Here is a 5,000-nt window from a genome sequence, read left to right on the forward strand (position 1 = left end):
CCATTGGAACACTTCGCTAACCTCCCGTGAGTCTGAACCTACGCCACTTATGTACATACTTTAAAAATAAAAAAATGTTTTTTACTGCCAGAAACTGAGGTGTGAGAGAAGCAGTGGTGGGAGAAAGAGAACATTGTAGGAAAACTATAGATGGAGATAATAATGAGTGAAAGGTAGAGTGAAAAGTAAAAGGGGAAAGAGGATGTTATCTCCACTGTATATCATTAAAAGGTCTTGTGTGTCAACCAGGATGCCTCAACTTGTAGTGGTGGTAATACGGTGGCGACGGATGTGGTGGTGGTGGCGGGTGCTGGTGAGAATGGATTGATGGATGGCTGGAGATACGACGAGTGTGTGTTGGTGTAGGTGAGCGATGGTGGGTGCTGAGGGTGGGCTGATGGATGGTGTGAGATAACAGTATCGTTGGTTAGAGTAGTGTAGTTGTAGAGTTGGTTGTAGTAGTGGTGGTGTTTGGTGATATGTACGCTTTTCTTTTTCATTTTTTTCTTTTTTTTTTCAGACCTACTACCGTTCACTTTCTCTTTCATTTATTTCTTACTTTCATTCTCCCTGTCTCTGTTACTCCTCTCCTCTCCTTTCTATATCTTCCTTTCATCATTTCTTTCTTCCTTCCTTCCTTCCTTCCTTCCTTCCTTCCTTCCTTCCTTCCTTCCTTCCTTCCTTCCTTCCGCTGTCACTTCTTTCACATCCTTACCTATTCACTTTCCCTTCCGTTTATTTCCTGTTTTTAACCTCTCTTCTCTTCCTTCCATCTGCTTCTGTTCTTTTCCTCCACTACATCTTCGCTCTCTGCCCGCATTCCACTTTCCTCCACGCCCTTCCTCTCTTGTTTTCTTTTATCACTATCACTTTATTATCTAGCGTCTCTTCTCTTCCCTCTCCATTTTTTGTCTCTCCATATTTTCTTTCTCCACCGTATTTGTTTCTTCCTTCCCTTTCCTTCCCTTCCCTTCCCTTCCATTCTTCCTTGCTCTCAGTCTCCCTTTCTTTTTCTCATTGCAAGGCGGTGTGTTTTAACTGCCAGACTTATCTGATAACCATTCGCTCTGTATTTCCTGCTTTGTTTGGATTTACAGTGCACACACACACACACACACACACACACACACACACACACACACACACACACACACACACACACACACACACACACACACACACACACACACACACACACACACACACACACACACACACACACACACACACACACACCGACCTCTTCCCTCTCAGTTTATGTCTATAGAAAGCAGTGTGTGTCTTAAAAAAAAGTTTCGAATCACATTGCCTTACTCAGACTGCTTGGATATTCGAGGAAAAAAGAAGATAACTAGCTTGAGTTAATCACTCTCTTTAGTTCCGACAGTCAGGCCTCTGTTGCGCGCTGTCTGTAGAAAGCATTATGAATTTCTTTTAAAAATCTAAAGAGAAAAGTGTCTGAGATCACATTGCCTTATTTGGGGCACTTGAATATTGTAGAAAAAGGAAGATCACTAGCTTAACCGTTTTACTGCTATGGTCTTCTTTCGTTCACATAAAGATGACTGTAATGAATTGTTTAGATGAACATAAAGACAAAAAGAATATCAGGTCATTTAATTCAATACTAAGTCACAGAAGTACATATTTAAGAGACTATAGTATGAAAAATAAGTCTTAAGAGTTGTAGATGATTATGGGAAAGATTGACTGGCAGTTAATCTCTATTTCCAACAGTCTGGCCTCTGTTGCTTAGTCACAATGTAAAAGGAAACTTAATGCTAACAGAAAGCAGCTAACGGGACGTTTATTCTCGACTGTCAGAGCCTTAACACAACTGTAGCGGAACAATACACACTCTTGGAGCTCACTTTGTGCTGTCCCTTTCTTTTAGACTTATCAATACAATAGTACACATTCAATCTTCCCTCTAAGCTTATTAACACAACACTCTCCAGCTCGCCCGTGCATGCCTCTGTCCTACCCGTCTCCCGCACACCACCCAGCCACAAAGGACTTCCTCAGCGGAGCACACAAGAGGGCGCTCTGTACTGAATGTAGCGGCGGACAAGACCCTCACATGCTTTTGCTTCACCTGCCACACACACACACACACACACACACACACACACACACACGAGTCACGGTCTTAACCATGTCTTCACCGGTCCACTTACCTCCATTCAATACTCATGCTTTTCTCCTCCGACTCTTACGTGACTAACTGAAGCTTGGGTCGTTAGACGGCTCATTGCTTGAAGAACCTCCGTCTGGAGAAAATCTAAACATTAGCACTTAAAAACGCTTTGTACTCTTGCGTGACTGACCGAAACTTGATTTATTAGATTATTGCGTGAAGAACCTCCGTGTGCAGAAAACCAGAGCATTAACACTTGAAAGTAATACTTGATAACATCATTTCATACGGTTTTCTCTTCCTTATAGGATCCGATTCGAAGTTTAAGAGGTTCGTGTAATTACCTGGTTGTGACTTTCGTGTTTACTCACTTGTTCTGTACAGTTGCACTACTTTAGTGGCGCTATGAAGTCCACTGTATTCTGAGAGCGTTGATCAAGGGGAAGTTAACGCATGGACTAATGAACTGCTTTAAATTAAGAGTTTCGTAATGACCAAGAATAGCTAAGGATGTGATAGATGAAGGGAGTTGTCAGTTAAATGCTTTTATTTTGAAACTTTTATTGGAATAAGGCATCATTGTTTCGGCGAATTGTACTAATGCATGACGTGGTTAAGCGTGTTTAGGAACAGAAAAAAAATAAATAAATGAGTAAATAAATATAACAAATAAGATAAATAAATAAATAAAACAGACACGTCCTCCAATTTTGATGATCCTTTTGACCTTTCTTTTGGGACTGGGACCTTAATGGGACTTTTTATTTATTTATTCATTTATTTTCTTCCACTTGGCTAGGTCTCTTTTACATAAAAAAAAAAAAACCTACTCAAACTTCTTTTACATTTTCGTTAACATATTTTTTTATGTTCTTGAGGGAGGGAGATAGCTTTCTTTCCCACATTGCAGGTATTCGTATTTTGTCACGTGGCTTGTTAGTGAAATATTCTTGTTTGTATCAGATCCATATCTTCGGGTAAACGCGTAAACAAACACTTCACATTTATCGACAGTGAATGTATTTTTCAGTCTTTGTGTCGCCTTGTCACGTGAAGCAGATACTGATGAATGGCGGTGATGATGGTGGTGATGGGGCTAATGGGCGTGGTGACGTGAGGAGTGATGAGTTGTGGCAGAGTGGTGACGGGGAGTGAAAGGTGGGAGTGAGTGTGTGTGTGTGATGATGGTGATGATTGGTGGTGGAGATTGCACACTCCCAACCCCCTCTCCTCCACACACACACACACACACACACACACACACACACACACACACACACACACACACACACACACACGACCTGGTTATAATTACAAGTGTTTTTTTTTTCATTATCATTGTTGTTTATGCTACAGCGTGGTCGGTGATGATCAGTCATTTCCCTCTCCCTCTTTCCTTCTCAAGAGATCTAGGCTGAAATGCGAGGAAATGCTTGTTGTTGGGCTAAAATGCGGAGGAATGCTTGTGTGTGTGTGTGTGTGTGTGTGTGTGTGTGTGTGTGTGTGTGTGTGTGTGTGTGTGTGCGCGCGCACGCGTGTGTGTTTATGTGGCGCCTTGTTTTGGCTAGCCACCGTTGCTTAAGATGACAGCCCAATATAAAGACCCATATTCATAAATGCTTTGCTCTCTCACCACGACTATTTCCAAAGACCGTAGAGATGATTAGCCTGGTTCTCAAGAGGGTTTCTCCTTTCAGTAATATAAAAACCTTGCTAATCTGTCACTACGACTATATAAACACACTTAAAAAATCTGTTCCACTTCAACTAGAGTACCTTGAAAATAGTGAAGTTGCACCACAGAGGTGTTTCAAAATATGCTCCAAAGACAGATCAGCATTAGCAAGCAGGTGGTGTAAAAGTTAGGTGCACTTGACTCACAACTGAGAGGACCCGGATTCATGCACCGAATCATGTGAAGATTATGTGTTCATCTCCTTGCATGTTGTCGTTCTTATTCAGTGTCCACTTGGGGCGGAGCTTAAGAGAGGGACGTAAGCAGGGTACGAGTAAGTGCGAAAAGTTGCGAGATTGTGTGTGTGTGTGTGTGTGTGTGTGTGTGTGTGTGTGTGTGTGTGTGGCGTTGATCAGAAATGGTTTGCGCCACATGCTGATAGTTAGATAGGCGAAGACTTGTGAAAAATGTTAAGTGTTAAAATTGTAACTATTACTCTCCTCCTCCTACTGCTACTATTACCATCACCAACACCAACACCATCATCATCTATATTTTCCTCCTGAACCATTCCCTTATTTGCACTGGAGTGATCAGCTGTCTCGTTTTAATTAACCCCGTCGAAGTGCGTCTTTCACTCCCCCGTCACCGCCACAAAACCGTGCTGCGTCACTCTTCCTCCTGGTGGACACGTGCATTACCTCCGCTTCCTGCCTGCACTTTATTTTTGTTCGCAGGAATGCACGAAGCTCATTGTTTCGTGATATTTTCCTATGAGCTTTGTCTCAGATTGACTTTTTACTACGTTTGTTTTTATCTTTTTTCTGAGTGACATTTATTTTACATGTAGGAGAAGGAAAGTTTCGAGGAATTTATCTCGTGTTTTCACATATATTCTTTAATTTCATAGAGGAATGATAGTAGGCATGGCATGTACGAGTATATTGATATCAGTAGCACTTGCATTTTTTAATGAATTAATTTATTAATTTATTTTTTACACATGGATAAATCAACACAAAAAATGTACTCCTGTAGCAGGTAAAGTTTTGTACATACGTGGTGAAGGTTTGGAATTATCAAATGACATCCATTGCTCGTAGGCCTTTTCACGCTCTGGATGATTAATGGTAATCTTTTTACCGTATTGAGATGGCGTAAGTGTTACATGTATGCAAGCTTTTTACC

The 5,000-nt window shown here is 41.3% G+C and overlaps 1 protein-coding gene across 1 annotated transcript in view; it reads left to right on the forward strand.

Moving 5' to 3' along the window:
• Positions 1 to 5,000, forward strand: part of LOC135107752 (Na(+)/H(+) exchange regulatory cofactor NHE-RF1-like) — a 60,468-nt gene that overhangs the window by 13,300 nt on the left and 42,168 nt on the right. The window lies entirely within an intron of this gene.

The sequence above is a fragment of the Scylla paramamosain genome, chromosome 15 (assembly GCF_035594125.1).
Source record: "Scylla paramamosain isolate STU-SP2022 chromosome 15, ASM3559412v1, whole genome shotgun sequence".
Taxonomy (NCBI): Eukaryota; Metazoa; Arthropoda; class Malacostraca; order Decapoda; family Portunidae; genus Scylla; species Scylla paramamosain.